This window comes from Eulemur rufifrons, chromosome 3 (genome assembly GCF_041146395.1).
Source record: "Eulemur rufifrons isolate Redbay chromosome 3, OSU_ERuf_1, whole genome shotgun sequence".
Classification (NCBI taxonomy): Eukaryota; Metazoa; Chordata; class Mammalia; order Primates; family Lemuridae; genus Eulemur; species Eulemur rufifrons.
Window position 1 is genome coordinate 58446845 of NC_090985.1, and position 16748 is coordinate 58463592.

The window sequence follows — 16748 nt, forward strand, 5'->3', positions numbered from 1 at the left end:
AGAGTTAACAGTAAGCTAGGGGAATGAAGGAAATGAAACTGAAGTTAGAAAACCTGCGGGACTGACCTTTTATTCTGCATCTCTAGGCTTTCATTGGGCTTTGCGTTTGTGGGACACTGGTCCTGTTTGCTGGACGTGGACCCCAACAAAGGGGTCTGGATGAGAGGATTTAGGAGGGAAGGATTTGTCACCTGTACGGCCCCAAAGCAAAGTTTTCAGCTTACTAATAAGGTTATTTTAAAGTACTGCCATTGTGAAACTCTCTTGGTCATCATTTTTGCGTAGACATTTCACAGTGCAGGAATCCCGAATTCATCTTACCTGATTTCCGCATCCTACTTGGTGTCGGTATCATTAGACCCTCTCATCTGTCTCTGAGCCACCATCAACCGTGTGTGTTAATTTTCTCTCCATCATTAGCATGATATCAGTGCATCGATATGGGTTCTTACATAGTTTTAAAAATATCTTTTTTTCCAACTCCCCTTGAGCTTCTGTTTTAATTCGTTTGCTCACAAATTAATCAGCAAAGAAAACTACCTCCAGAGTTTTTCAGTTTCTTTTTTTTGTTCTACAGAGAGAGACACACATGCTTCATGCTGGGGATAGAGAGATCAGGGGAACTTCAGAGTGGCTTGCATTTCCTGCAAGTAACCATTAAAGAAAAGACACCGAAGCCTTAAAGAGGAAAGTTGTAGGCATGCCTGAGTCACAGCTTCGCGGGAGCTGTCCGTGATGCTTGTGCGGAGTGTGTGTACACACACTCTCTCTCTTTCTCTCTCTCTCTCACACACACCCCCCACAGTGACAGATGACCTATTGAAATAATTTCAGAGCCGGTCTGTGGTTGCTACGACAACCAATGATCTCTTGGCTTTCATCTGGCCATGTGACAGGGACTTTGACGTCAGCTAGAGGCAGAGTCTGTGGCTGAGTCCACACAGTCAAAGGCTTGTGAGAATCTGGTGGATGCTGGACGTTGCTGCTGCTGCTGTTTCTCAGGGGCTGTAGAGCATGGACTGTTAAATCTTATACTTCTTCTGTGTGAGGTAATTAGTTTGCTTTCTATACAATACTTAGATGTTTTTGTAGCTCATCCTGATTCTCCCCTTTCTCTTACCTCCTACAAGTTTTACATGAGCAATTATTGTTGTACCAGGGGAAAATTGTGAAGCAGCTTCTGGTCTTGAGTTTCTTGTGGAGTCTTTGGAATTTGGTTAAATTTGGATTAATGTTCTGTGAAGTAGGTTAAAATATAATCTGCTTTCTTGCTCAACACTTGCTAACGTAACATTATTTAGAGATACGGATTTTGCAGCTGGAGCCAAACATTCTCTCTTGAATTCCAGGAATCCTCCCTTCAGTATTGTTTGGGGTTTAAAAACTCCAGCATAGCCTTGCAATATGTTGCTAACTTTTCTTTCTTATAATTGATACCCAATTCTGAATCATCCTAAAATAGTTTAGAATTTGGTTTGTCTCTTGTTTGCAGTGTTCATAGTTAGCAACAATAGGAACAGCGGGAAATAACATACTTTGAAACAAAAGTTGGGATTTTTCTTGTAACTAAAACCTTTGATATTATGAAAATACCAAGAAAAACTGTCAACAGCTTCCTGTTTAGAGAAAAATAATCTGAAATATGCCAAGGAAGTTGGGGTGGAAGCTTTTACATGTGTGCATACAGTTGCTTTTTGGTTGTTAGAGCAAAGTGCTCATATTCAGTGTCCTGCCCTGAAAATTCAGCTGTGAAAAGAATGGCATTGGATGCTTTTTACTGAGGAGTCATGTAAGCTGTTTTTATTTTTAAAAATTGAAATAATTACCTAGAGAAGAAAACAGTAGCCTTAAAACTAAATGTATCATTGACATAAGGTTTACCTTAATGCAAACACAGATATAGTCACCAAAAATTTGCTCCAGATCGTCAATGAATAATTTGAAAATTGTGATGAAGAAGAATTTTAATCTCTATTCCAATGATACTATATATTACAAATTGTTTTATTTGTTTTGTTATAGATCATTTCTTCCCCAAATTTAGTCATTTTAGACTTTCTTTCATGATACACAAGTTGGATTGTTTTCTAGCTTGTAATTCAAAGAAAACCTCTGGTACAGAAGTTAGTCAAAGTCTAGATTTATAACCATGTTTCTACACTTTAGAAATTTCACAGAAAAAAATGACACATTTTGGAGCACTGCATATAACATAGCTGATATTTTAAGAAGTAGAAAAAGCTGGTTTAACTATATATATGAAGACTATATATTTATAGTATGTGAATTATATCTCAATTTAATGCAAGAATATGTTTTTAATTTTTATGTTTTATGTTTTCTGTTAGTTTCAGAATTCTAATAGCATTTGTTTTACTCTTGGAGGTGAAAATTTTGAACAGTATTTAGCTGCAGTGATATGTGAATGATGGATATACCAATAATTTCTCAATAGCTTTCAATGAGTGAATATTCATTTAACTTGCTGGCATTTGATAGATGTGCTTTTGGTCAGAGCCTCCATGAAGGATTTTCAGAAGTCTAACACGCTTACATTCAAAGCACATCTACTGGATATCATGTCATCATTTAATTGATTTCATAATTATAATAACCCAGAAGCCATATTCTGAACACCTTTAGAAATATGTTAATTGATAAGTAACATTTGAGTTGAACACAGATAGGACCAGTAGTGCAATCATTTAAAAGCACTATCTTTGATGGAGTACACTTTGATGTTTATTTCTTTTACTCAAAATTCCGAATTATCATTATAGTTTTTCCAGGTAGCAAAGATTTTCTTGGTGTTCTCTCTATGATGTTTTAAAGTCATAAAATGATTTTATTTAATGCCCTTATAAAATAGACCAGATTTCAGCAGTATGAAATATAAGAGAACAATTCAGTGTTGATGGCAAAATGTCAATGATAAAGTTTATCATTAGAAGAAATTAGTCTATGCTATGAAAGCAGAGATGCTCTAGAATCTACAGGTCTTTTCTTATGGCAAAATAAGTAAAAAATGATTCTCTTCAGAATCATCTATTCACAGCAATGAGACTGTGTTGATTTCAAGGTCAAGTTTGTCTCAGCTTCAAAAGATGCTGGCAAGGAATGATTTACTCTAGAAACCTGACTATTGCATTATTAAATGCTTTGTGTGTAGTTTCAGGGATTCTTAACCTTTTGGGTACCATGGAGCTCTTTGGCAGCCTGGTGAAGCCTATAGACTTTTCTCAGAATGATGTTTTTAGATGCATAAAATAAAGTATGCAGAGTTACAAAGGAAACCACTTTTATTGAACTACATTAACCAAATTTTTAAAAATTGTGATATGTGTTTTGTTAATAATACATTATTAAATAATACAAATTAGCAGCAGGTATAATAATTACTATAATTTGAAGTAGTGGTGAGTGGAAAAGTTATTTCAAGATATTTACAATAATTTTAATGTGATGTGAAAGTATCTGTGATTTCTCTTGGCAGCAATATCACAGGTACTGTGGTTTGTGGCCTGCATTTTAATTGAAGGAAATACTAAATTTCAGTTTGAGGTTAGTGAAACTAAAGAAGTAATATTTTTCCCATCCAAGATCCCTGGGCCCTCTTGAATTCTATCCACCTCTGAGTTAATCGACATGTAAGTTAGTGATGCCAAAAGGCCATAGAACTGCACTGGACAAAATTCAAAACCCCTTTTCCACACTCAGTTTTACCACATTTGATTTTATTCTCTGAATGTATGAATTTCACAGTATTCTCTAAATTCTGTGTGAAAGGGATGATATGGCCATACAGCTACCAAAGTGTACCTTTCCTTTATTTTCTTTCTTGAGATCCATAAGCAGACTTATTTTACCTGGACTGAGAAACCCTTACCTGCTTAGACAAGGATTAAGAGGAAAACTCATAGTATTAATGCAAGTTATGCAAGTTAAAATCATGGGCCGCAGAAGTAAGACCATAGCTGTTTACAAAGGGACCTTTATCCACTCAAGAAGATAAGCAAGTAGTATTTAGATGAAGAATGCTGGGTGTTATATGAGACCATAACTGAAGAAATACTCTAGAAGGTACATTGTGTGCTCACAACATTTGAAGCAAGCACTGAAGAATTTATGTGACTTTCCAGCTTGACGTAAGGCACACATATGTGTGGATTAATAATTTATAATGTTAATTCCAGTTATTCAAGATAAAGCCTGGGAAGTTTACCTGCCAGAGGTCTCTAGGGTAGGACACATTCAAAATGCAGGGGGAAATGGATAAACCTCCCAAGTAATCAGAACACAGAACCTTATTTGATTTACTGGATCTTTAAGACCAATGTAGGAGGTATTAATATTATTATTTAGTGTGACTTATGTAAGTAATTGTCTCATTCCCTTTGTCCCTTTCAATGTGCAAAAGGTAGTGCCTGATTTTCCTTTCCAACCAGCAGGATAACTTTGCGGTTGGTCAGCTGCTATCACAGCCCTGCGTTTAGAATGTACTAAACCCTCCTTTCTATGACATCAGTACCCACCATCTCAGCGTAAGAGAATGGGAGCTATGACATTTTGCACAAGCTGTTGTTTAAACTCAATCCAAATTCCTCACATTTGAAGTGGAAGCTTAGCAATTTTTCTTCGCGTGTTCCCAGAGGAATTATGAAAGAGATTTTTCTCAAACATTTTTTATTCTTTGAATTAGAAAAGGACACCTGCCTTGGGGACTTTGAGTCTCTGTGGCAACTTGACTAAAAACAAAAAAACTTCAGAAAAGTCTAAAATCTCTGACTCCAGGCTGTATTGTTTACTCCTCAATGACAAGTGTTTGAAATTTGAAGTTCAGATAGGAATGTGCCATTATTTTTCATGAAATCCACTTTTATTTAACTGGTGCCCCATGGTGGAAATCCAACTAGGAATAGCATTCTAAAATGTAGTATTTTTTATACTACCAGAAGTTAGTGCTCATTAAGACTTTGATATAAAAATTATATGATAAATATTTAAATTCACTGGAGCCACATTCTCCAAACTAAACACAGTCTGTTCTTTTTATCTCTGTGGTGAACTTTAGTTTTTTGGAATATATTTCCATAATGCCTTTAATTAAAGACACAGCATCCCTTTAAAATTTAGCTTACATTAATGCAAAACAGAATATACTGAGAGCACAATGAAGTTCTATATTTGATTTGCAGAAAAGAAATCTCTAATCTAGAAGACATTCCAGCTGTTGTCTGTCTTAGTGGAAAGATTGTCAATGTTTTCTGAATTCTGTCCCAGTGACTATAGGAACACCAAAGGCTTCATATTGCTTTTATACAAGGATGAGTTTTAAAAAGAGAATTCTGGATTTTCTTTATTTTTATGAATTTAAACTCTGTCTATTAGAGGTAAATGTTGAGAAGGGTGTTATGTTCTTTGGCTGTCTACTCAGCTGACTCCCACAGACTTTTATATGATTCATACAACTAAAACCATGATCAATTTTGTGACGACTATATTTACAACATCCTTGAACATAACATAGAAAATAGCATCTCACAAAAGTTATCCCATCCCACGCCTTCCTATGTCTTACCGTGGATCAGGTGCAGCAAACGTTGATTAACTGGCTACTGCATCCATGGTGTTGTAGCAGGCATTTTTGGTCCCTCCCTTATGGGTTCCTTGAGTGATATATGCCACTGGCATAGAGAACACAAGTTACTTTGTGGACTCTGACTTTTGTTTGCCTGAGCTTTTATTCAAACATTCAGTCTTTCATGAATCCGACAAATTTTGAGCACTTAAATTGTGTCAGTCATTAGACTAGACACCAAGGCTGCTGCGGGGGACAGTACAGGCAAGGTCCCTGCCATCATGGAACTTACACTCTAACTATGTAGGGGACCTGCCCAGAGACGTGTGAACCAGCAACCAAGGTTCCCTTTCTTTGAAGGTTCCATGCTAGCCACTGCAGTAAGAAAGAGAACTCGTACTAAAAGGAAAAAAAAATCGTCATCAGAAAAGAGACAAGCAACCTGGGAACCATTAGATTTTATACCTGAGTCAAACCTTAGAAGAGACATTCTTCAGCTGGTGAACAGCTGGTCTCATTTGTGAGCAATCTGTTCCCATCAGTGTCGGGGATTCCAGGTGGGTACACCCAGCCCTATTCACAGGTGGCGAAAAGCTATTTGTCCTCTAGTTCAGAAGATAAATGAAACTGGTAGGGACTGACCCAGAGAATGATTTCCTTTTATGCAGAAACCTTGTTTTATGCAAATAATGAGAATCATCTTATTTTATTAAAAGAATTCTTAAATTACTGGTGCCCAAGTATATCTCTTCCATCTTCCCTGTACTAATGCAGTCAGGATAGGCTTACTGCTGTTATAAATAGCCCCAAATCCCAGTGGCAAAATACAACACTACGCATCTTTCACTCACCCACAAATCGGGTTCGCAAGAAGGTCTCTGCTCCACAGAGTCATCCAGGAACTCAGGCTCCTTCTAGCTAAACTGATCTGGGAGCAAATCCTCTCCACCAGTTGCTAGTGATACTTCGGGTAAGTTACCTAAGTCAGAGTTTTCTTATCTGGATAATATTAGTACCTCCCTCTTGGATTTTTTGAGTCAACTTCCTTGGCATAGTAACTGACAGGTGTTAGGTACTCAATAATGTGGACCATTATTTTTAATTTTCTACCCTTGGTAGTGCTGGCACCACCATCCCCCAAGAGCCAGGAGTTGGAGGAGGTGTGTCCCTGGAATTAAGATAGTAGCTAACACTTAGGGAGCTAGAGAGTCTTTAGAGCTCTTTTCAAAATAACTATTTTTTTCTTCACAACATTGCAGTTTTTTAAATGAGGAAACTGAAGCACAAGAGAGCTTAAGCAAATTGCCCAGTGTCCCAAAAGTACATAACAGACTCTAAGTGTTTGGCTCCAGAGTCCTGGCTCTTTATTCACTGCGCTGTTTTTGCCTTTTAAGTTGAAATATACAGCAGGTCCTCTAATAGCGTTGTTTTGTTGTAACTTGATGAGAAAAAGTTGGTTTTGTTATACGTTATTTCATTTAAAGTTGCAGTTTCTAAGAACCCATCAACGACGTTAAGTGAGGATTTACTGTATTGTATTTTCCCTAGAAGTCATGTTATATGTTGTGGCAGCTTGTACTCTCCAAAGATGGCCATACGGTTACGTCCACTCCCACTTGCTCTTCTGGAGTCTTTTCCCTGTCCATTAAGAGGTAGCATCTATTGCCCCACCCTTTGAACCTAAATGGGCTCGTGATTGGTTCAGCTGATAGAGTACAGTGGAAATACTGCTAGGTGGCTTCCAAGCTAGATCATAAAAAGGATACAGTTTCTTTTTCTCTCAGGCTATTCTTTCTATCGTGGATGACATTGGCCCTTGGAATCCAGCCACTATGTAGATGGCTAAAACACCTACCTGAGGTCTTTCTCTGTAGTCTGGGCTTCCTGCAACACAGTGGCTAGATTCCAAGGGCCTGTGTCATTCACGATAGAAAGATGTAGGACATTGTTCCAAATTTACAAGCAGGATGTGTTCCTAAAGCTCAGCCAACACCTCCAGCTCAGGTCTCAGCAGATATCCAGCATCCACCACTAGACGTGTGAATGAGCAAGCCTTCAGGTGATGCCAGGCCCCAGTCACTGGGTCACTCTTCCCCCTCCAGGTGCCAAGTGGACCAGAGATGAGCTATCCCTCTTGAGCCCTGCCCCAAATTGCAGATTCATGAACAAAATAAGAGTAGTTGTTGTTGTTTTAAGCCCATAGTTTGAAATAATGTCTTAGGCAGTCAGAGTAACTAAAACATATGTGGTAATTAGAAATGAGCAAAATGCCTGTACAGAAGGCTAGACTTCAGGTACACATAGATTAAATAGGCTTATATGATTTGGTCTAAGTACCTAACCTAGCCTAAAGTAATTCCTGGAAGAAAATACATTTCTTTTACCAGTCAAATTATCAAGGAGCATCAGGAACACATCCTGCTTGTAAATTTGGAGCAGTGTCTTACATCTTAATGCTGTTGCTGGTTCTCAGAGATGATGTGGGCAACACTGAGGCTGGACTGTGTGCCCTAGCAAATATCGCTCATTGCCTGCTGCTGGGTGGGACCCACCCTGCAGGAGAGCCCGTGTGGATGGTGGTACTTGTGCCTTTTCCCTCGGTCACTGCTTAGTCCTTGTCTGCCTTTGTCTCCCTCTCCCGCACCTGCTCTATCTAATCTGCTGTCTAGTTTTCTACTGTTAGACCCTGCTGTCTCCTTGACACTCTCTTTTGGCCCATTTCCAATGCTTCTAGGCCATTTCTGTTCCAATGGTTTATAATAAAGCTAGGGAATTCCCCTCAGCCAGGTAAGATTTAGCTCACTCAGCAAATCTCATTCTTCTTAACAAAGCTTCCAAAAGGGAAGCTGTCCCACTGGCTTGTGGCTCCATGAGTTGGTCAAACCCAGTATTTGGAATCCTCAAAAATGTGTTCCTTACTTAAAGAGGCATCTCTGTCTCTCTGCTACAGAGAAATCAATACTCCAACTCTCTTCTCATTTAAACTTCCCATCCTGATGGTCTTCCTACCTTCCCTTAAGAATGTGCTCATTCATTTACTCATCCAACACTTGTTAACTCCATACAGTGGGCCCTGGAGTTGAGCACCTGTGAAAATATTCCTTTTCATGTTCAGGGACTGGTAAGGTTCCTCCAGTTGTTCCTCATTTGCTTACCATAGACACTGGGCAGATGTGGTCCAAATACCCAGACCTTTCAATAACCAGGACACATCCCACCTCGTCCAAGATGTTCCAGGTAAGTGGGATACTATAAGGTTAATATAGGACCAGCCAATCTTTGAAAAGGTTACAGTTTAGTTTGGGAGGCCGGACAAAGCCTTGAATTATGTCTTCCATCCTGGCTATAACCTCGCATAGCGCCTAGTGTCATGCTGAACGCATAGCACCTGCACGTTAAATCTCTGTTAGGTGATTCATGAATAGATTAACTACAGAGAATATGTGACATTGGGATGACTTTGGAGAGGAAGTGAGCTTTGAGTTGGGCCTTAAAGAATGGAGAACATTTGGCATGATCAAGAGAAGTGAAAGTGTAATCCAGTGAGCATCATGAGAAGATTCTAGTAACAGAAATAGGACACTTGGAATTGAGAACATGGTTGGGAAAAAGAAAAAAATGTATACTCTATAAGGTGGGTCCATGGAGGACCTAGAATGTATCCACTTAAGCTGTATTTGATCTGATAGACAGCAGGAAGCTAGTGAAAGGCCAGGAGCAGGTAACTGATGTATGTGTTAAATGGTGTGAGTTTTTTTTTTTTTTTTTTAAGAGACAAGGTCTCTCTCTTTCACTCAGGCTGGAGTGCAGTGGTGCAATCATAGCTCACTGCAACCTCGAACTTCTGGGCTCAAGCGATCCTCCTGCCTCAGCCTCCTGAGTGGCTGAGACTTCACAGGTGTGTGTCACCATGCACAGCAAATTTTTATTTTCATTTTTTTTTTAGAGACAGGATCTCACTATGTTGCCCAGGCTGGTCTTGAGCTCCTGGCCTCCAGCAAACCTCCTGCCTTGGCCTCCCAAAGTGCTGGGATTATAGGTGTAAGCCACCATACCTTGTAGGTGTGAGAATATTTTAATGACCTTGTTCCCTTTGGCTTTAGACCAGTCATATTAAAAGCCTGAATATGTGCTAAGCTAGGTGTTCTGTTTTTCTCATGGAAAAGTTTCAACTTTTTAAATTTAAAAAAATGTGAATTCTCTTTTGCCCCCGCTACTGCATGAGTGGCTCTTTTAACTTTAGCCAGGTTACACCTGTAGGCATATCTATGTGTAACTTCATAATTTTAAATACATTATCTGTTACTCAGCAAAATCTTACTCATCTAAAATACAAATCAACTTAATAATTAAAGCCTTCATAACATTTTCTATAAAACTATACTATAATGATTATATAATTATAATTGATATCCATAATGAAACCCCTGGGACATTGCATAATTATTCTAAAAAAAAAATCTCTGAATCAAGTCACCAATGAAAGACTCAGTTATGTTCAGGAATGTTTTGGTTGTCAGTTGTGAGTGCATGTCAGCATGTATCTGCAGTCTTAGAATTCTGGGCATCGATATATGTGTTTGGCAACTATCAAAATGTTCTTAACCAGAACATGCCATTCTTCAGAAAAATATTATAAATTATACATGAAAAAAGTAATATACGTACAGTATGAAGAATAATAGAAAACAAATCCCCGTGTAGCCAACAAAAACAGCATTAGTTAATCATTCTAGTGCAGTGTAAGGTTATATTAATACGTTGATATCCAAGATAACTTTACTACAACAGCATGTAGGTTAGTAGTCTCTAAGGTCCAATGCCTGAAGGAAATTAAAACAGTGATATATTTTTTAACACTCCAATAACATAAAGATTTTAAACCAATTGAGCACAGAGAGTCAGTTATCTCAGGCTGTGATGGCGAGTTAAAGATGTGCCTTCTGCTTACAGGACATCACTGGCCATTGCTGCTGGCCAATGTGAGGAAATCGGTTTCTGTGCCCTGAGGCCACTGCCCACGCTGATGCTGCTCGCTACCTCCTCACTGTTCGGGAGAGAATGGCCAAAGAACCTTGGCAAGCCCTGAGCTCCCTTATAAGCCAAAATACCAGGAGTGGTTAAAGCAAACCATTCTCTCTCGGGGGTTCTTCTTTACAGAGAGCATGAACAAAAACTTAAGTGGAAATTACAGTTTTCATGCAATTTCTTTTCTGGTATATCCAGAAGATGCTTCACAAAATAGAAGTTATTTCAGAAAGATGCAACCTCTGGTCCAAATTCCACTTTGTAAAAGAAACTGTCATTGAATCTGCTGTGCCCACCTCCAAGAATGTTGGTTAGCTTCCAATTTTAAAAGGTCAATCCATTGCTATTCGGAAAAAGGACTCTCTTTCTCCTTCAACCCTCAAAACGGCTTACTGATTAATGCCAGGAATTGACCAAGAGTCCATTAATCACTCCGGAAGCATCCCCCGTCCAAGGGTTACTTTGTTAAAGTCACTAAAGGCACAAAACTTAGTTATGCTACAGGTTGACTAAAAGATACTGATTTTGAGGTACTGTAAAAAAGAAAAGGTCTCACTAAAACCAGGTTATATCATGCCTAGATTTAAGATTAACAGGAACTGTTTTATTATGGTAATATATATATCTATATAATTTACCACTTTAACCATTTTTAAGTGCATGATTCAGCACATTAAATACATTTGGATTGTTGCGCAACCATTACCATAATCGTCTCCAGAGCTTTCCCATCTTCCCAAACCGAGACTCCATACCTCATTAAACTAACTCTCCATTCTCCCTCCCCACCAACCCCTGGCAACCACCATTCTACTTTTTTTAAACAGGGACTTTTTTAGGGAGTTTAAAATAAACCTACCATTCCTCTTGCTCTTGCATAAGCTCTTCAATTATTAATGATAAAATCCCCCTTAAAAGTCCTGAAATAGCTGGAAGTTCCTTAGGTTCATACAAGTGGGCAAAATTTGCACAGAGTTCCATGACAGATATTTCAGACATACAACAGTAGGGATCTGTTCTTGATGTTGTGAAGACAAAGGAGATGGTGGGCTGAAACGTGTGCTCCAGATCATCTACTAAAACCATATTCAGTGCAGTTTTTATGTAATCACTCAGCTCACCATCCTGCTTGTCAAAAAGAAAGCCATTGAACCTGGGAGATTTTCTAATAATATACTCAGATAGTTTTACAGTAGTCTTCTATTAATATTCATTTTAAGTAACTTAAGTATAGAATCAATATATTTTTATGATAGAACATTTGGAAAATATAGAGGAACATAAAGAAGAAAATAGGCTGGGCGCAGTGACGCACTGCAGCTTTGGGAGGCTGAGGCAGGAGGACCATTGAGGCCAGGAGTTCAAGGACAGCCTGAGCAACATAGCAAGAATCTGTCTCTACAAAAAATTAAAAACTTAGCTTGAGCCCAGGAGTTTGTGATTACAATGAGCTATGATCATACCACTGCACTCCAGCCTGAGAGACAGAGTGAGATCCTTCTCTAAAAAAAATTAAACAGAAGAAAAGGAGCATCACTCTTAATTTCTGCCTACAGGTCACGATTACTAATATTTTTAAACTAAAAAGCATTATATTTAATTTTACTTTACATCAATAGAAGAAAAATTACTCTGAAATGAAACGGAGGATTTAAACTTCAAATAACTGTTTCTTTAAAGTAGGAATTATTGGTTTCTAACTAAACTAAATTTCTAATTAAAAATGAAAAATCAATCAAACTTTGAGATTGAAGATTAACTTTTTTAAAAACAACTATTGTTTCTTGATGAGTATAGGCTTATATTTTTTGTTAGTAAAGCTTAACTATCTCATGAAGACCAGAAAAGACCATAGATAATCGAACAAAAATACCCTTTGGTGAAAAAAAAGTTTTAAACAGAGTTCAAAACCTAATCCCACCTGTGGGATTATTCTCTCGAAGAAAATTATACAAAAGGGTAATCTATAAGGGACCATAGCCCATAAACCAAGCCCATGGTTTATAAGCCATAAACCACTTTCAGAAAGAAAAATAAACAATACAGTGGGGAAGAAGTTCTTCTCCCGGAAGTTCTTTCCTGCACAGGAATATGGAGAAAGTCACTGTCTCCCTTAACCAGAGAGGCTTAACTTCATTTGCTCCAGACACCAGTGTTTTTTATATTCCATTAATTGTTTAAATACTGATTGTATTTTAGTTTGCTTCATATTTAGACCATGATTGCCCTTTACGTACATTTATTTTTCTAGAGTTTCTAATTATCTTTGTCTTCTCTGGTTACCCTGAAGAAACTTAAATCTTCAGTACATATGTGGCATGTCATAGTTTAGTTCATGCTGATTTATTATTCAACTTGGTTTTCATAACCTCTTTCTTGTTGAAGATGTTCTTCAAGCCCTCTGTCCTACTGTTCTAATTTGGACTAAGTATAGGCAGTTCCACTAGGATTTCTTTCCATCATAATTGGATTATTTCTATTGTTTCCAGGTCTGCCCCTTTTTTGGATTCATTTTTAATTTTGCTAGAGTATATATTTTTGATTTTTTTCCCAAAATGACAGAAGAAGGGTTAGATCTTCATTTTGCCCTCATAATGGAGAAATAGATTCATAATAACTTTCCATCACAATTTTATGGACTTTGTCCACTGTCTTCTGGCAACCTGAAAAGCAGATATGAAGTCTCCTGCCATTTGATCTTGATTCCTTTATAGGTGGCTTTCCCCGCCCCTGCCATCCTCCGTGAGCTTTTAGGATTTTTTTGTTGTGCTTGAAGATTATAAATTTTACCAGGAAGTATCCAAGTGTGTCTTTTTTTTCCATTGTTCCTCTTCAGACTTTTTAAATCCAAGACTTAAGGTTTATTCAGCTCAGGAAAATATGCTTCTATTATTTATTTGACATGTTTATCTTCTCTATTTTTTGTTTGTTTTCTTCTCCAGTAACTCTTATTATGGAAAGTGTATTATATCTCTTAGCTCTAGGAGACATTAGATCTCTTGGCCCTCTCCTTTATGGTCTTAACTTTTCTCTCATATTTTCTTTCTTCCCTTGTATGTACATTCAGAGGAGTTCCTCAATTTTGCCTGCTGAATCTCAAATTTATTTTTGTCATTTCATTTCAGTTATTCAGCCTTTCTACTGAGCATCTTTGTTAAAATCATTTTTTAATTTTTATGTTTAGGGATGCAACATGCTCTCAAAGATCCCTGAAAACAGTACTTTTAGAAAGAAGTTACCTTCTTTGTCCTGTTTCAACTCTATTTCCTTTGGTATCAATTGTTCTGTTGTTCTTCTGGTTCCTTCTCTCTTCTGCTCTTGGTTTTCCTTCAATAAATGATGACTTTTGACTGGCCCAATCATATCCATAAATGAAGGGCTAGGTTTCCTAGAAAGGTAACTGGTGAGATTTCCTTGGCAGTTATGTGGGACTGGTTTTCTACCACGCCTCTCCTCATGAATGGAAGGACTGACAGACTCATGGGAGGCACAGTGAGAGAGAGAAGCAGACAGGCAAGCTTATGACTACCCAAACTGCCCAAATCAGGAAGGCTTTATTTTTAGGAGGTGAACTACTTTTGTGTACTGCTTTTCTGTGCAGAGCTTGGAGTAGGATGGAGAAAAAGGGAAAACAACATTCTAAAGAGTCCTTTTATTATTTACCCCAATTGCTCCTTCTCTCTGTGATTCCAGACCTGAATGCTGCTGGGTTCTATTGAGAAGAACAGCTCTCATCTCTTCCTCAGCCCTCTCTGAAATCTATTTTATGTTGTGGGTTTTATTGATGCAATCCAACCATATCTGTTCTCTATTTTCTGGAAATTCCTTGAAATTTCTATCTATCTATGGTAGCCTTACCTGATTCCCATCCCTGCTTTATGAGTTATTCTTTTTCATACCTATTTTCTGCCATGTAGGTATAAGCTTTGGAGGAAGGATAGGTAAACTCTCGTGCTTCCTTCACCATCTTGAAGTGAGATTATATCTGCATTCAGAAAGCTTGTCCCACTGTGTTGGTGCATGATTGCCATGAGGCATGGCGCATGTCTTACTCTCCATGGGGATATTTCTCTTTCATGGCCACAAAAAGCTCTCCCAACCCTGATCAGCCATATGAGCAATATGGATCCTTTACTAAAGAGAGCAAAATGAAAGAAGATGAGCCACATGAGCTAATTCCATCTTCAGATCCATAATTTCTGCCTCAACCAAGTACTGTCTCATTCTTCAGGACTCAGGCCCTGCTCCTAACTTCCCCAATACTCCTGTATAATACAAACCCCAATTAGACCACTAAGCACACAGTTCTCCCATTTCCTCTCTGTCTCCTTCATTAAACTCTAAGCTCCCCGAAGGTAAACATGGTGACTTATTTCTTGTCTGCATCCTCAGTGCACTCCACAGAGGCTGGTATTAAGTGCCCAATACAGATTGAATAACCGAGCAAGTGAATGAATGAACAAAGGAATGGACAGGCTTGATGTTGACCTTGGAAATAGGTGTGTTGTCTTTCTTTGCTGAAAATGAGGCCACTGACCTTCTTATTAGTCATGAGAAGCTTTGGGAAAGGGTGTTTTAGGCAGAAAGAGCAGTAAAGATGAAGGCTCAGAGGCAAACTGGAGCATGGCTTTTTGTGCAGGTGGAGGCTGGCAGAAGTTGTTCCCAGAAGGCTGTTAATTATTGGCTCATCCAAATCTCTAATCTTTGTTGCGTTCTTTTGTGTTTTGTGGTGGTCTGATTACAAGGTTCTTCCCATCTTTGCCAGTTCAGTGAGTGCAGGTCTAATTAGAGCTGCTCTATTTTAGCAGAAATGCTGGGGCCTCAGTTTGATAGATGTCATCAAAGGCTCCTTCACGGTTCTATACAATCATGATTTAAAACCTACCCCAGCCTTCTTTGCAAATTTACATTAAAGGATCTATTTACACTTCTATTAAGTAGCATTAATTGTACTGAGCCCTCACTTCACAGGAACATTACAAAACCACAGACAGCTTAGAAAGCAGTTTTCAAGTTGTGCTTGGGCTCCTGCTGCCTGCTGGAAATTGACAAAGCATGAACCCCTCAGTTATAGAGCTCCGCTGCCCATGTGATTGCTTGGTAGAAGCTCCTTGCTCAAATGTCTCTGACCCCATTCACCCCCTGAAAGTCTTCCCCAGAGGTCTGAGTGCCTTGCCTCCTATTTCTGCTAATTTAATAAAAAGCAAACAAATAAAAAAAACCTAACAGTTGTCAGAAGCAAGTAGACTCTCAATTCATGGTTAATTAAAATTAGTATTTTAATTTTGAGTTGTGTTATTCTATCTACAAAGCAGGTGCTCAATAAATATTTGTCAAGTGAGTGAGAGAATGAATTTAACCTTAGAGGGGAGATTGGGTTTGCCTTTCCTGATAGTAGAGTTAAGGAGCACGTTTGCTGTAAATTGTCCCAGGTAAGTACAGGGATCCGCTTCGACTCACAGGCCACCCGCTCTTTCTATTTTAGCCATTGTCAGTCCAGTCACATACTGTACACATCATGCATCTCTCATCTGCCGAGAGAATTCATTCCAGGATTTAGAATGTCACTAAAGACATCTCAGTAGGGTCCTTTCGTGTGTGTCTAACGGCATTGTTGTGGGCGATGCTGTTCCCAGGGTCTCACTCCTCGCCTGCTGAGGCAGAGACCTTGACTCAAAGGGGACATCTTTACGTCCTCAGCTTCTCAGGGTCAAACTGGGTTTGTTCTGAAGAATAAGCTGCTGGTGTTAGATGTGTGATGGTGTAATATAAAATAGGATATTCCCAGTCTGTGCCTCAGGAGCTGCCTTGGCAACCACCACTGAAATGCTAGGTTGTCCTAATAGGAAAATGAGGCCTGGGAATGCCAACAGTGTAAAGCAACTGGCATAAAGGGACAGATTCTCAGCAGTAGTCAGGCTGGAGACAGCAGGAGAGAAATGCCTACGTGAAGGGGACACAGGCAGAAAGGCGAGGGTCTCACCCTACTCGAAGTCCCAGCTGGATCTGAGGTGCTGGATCACTGGGGAGAAGCACCAGCCCAGACTGCCCCCACCGAGGGCCCTGCTTAGAATCTTCCCAGGAGCCTGCGAGGAGAGGTACGTGTCTAAACACAGGGCCCTCCGGCCACTGGGGTCAGAAT

The 16748-nt window shown here is 38.9% G+C and overlaps 1 protein-coding gene across 2 annotated transcripts in view; it reads left to right on the plus strand.

Moving 5' to 3' along the window:
• Positions 1-16748, plus strand: part of NCALD (neurocalcin delta) — a 161154-nt gene that overhangs the window by 81097 nt on the left and 63309 nt on the right. Inside the window, exon 1 of one of the 2 annotated variants that reach the window (XM_069465457.1) lies at positions 946-1049. The exons of the other annotated variant lie outside the window; for it this stretch is intronic. The gene's annotated coding sequence lies outside the window, so the exon portion shown is untranslated. Of the gene's footprint in view, positions 1-945; positions 1050-16748 lie in introns of those variants that run through there. 2 annotated transcript variants of the gene reach the window in all.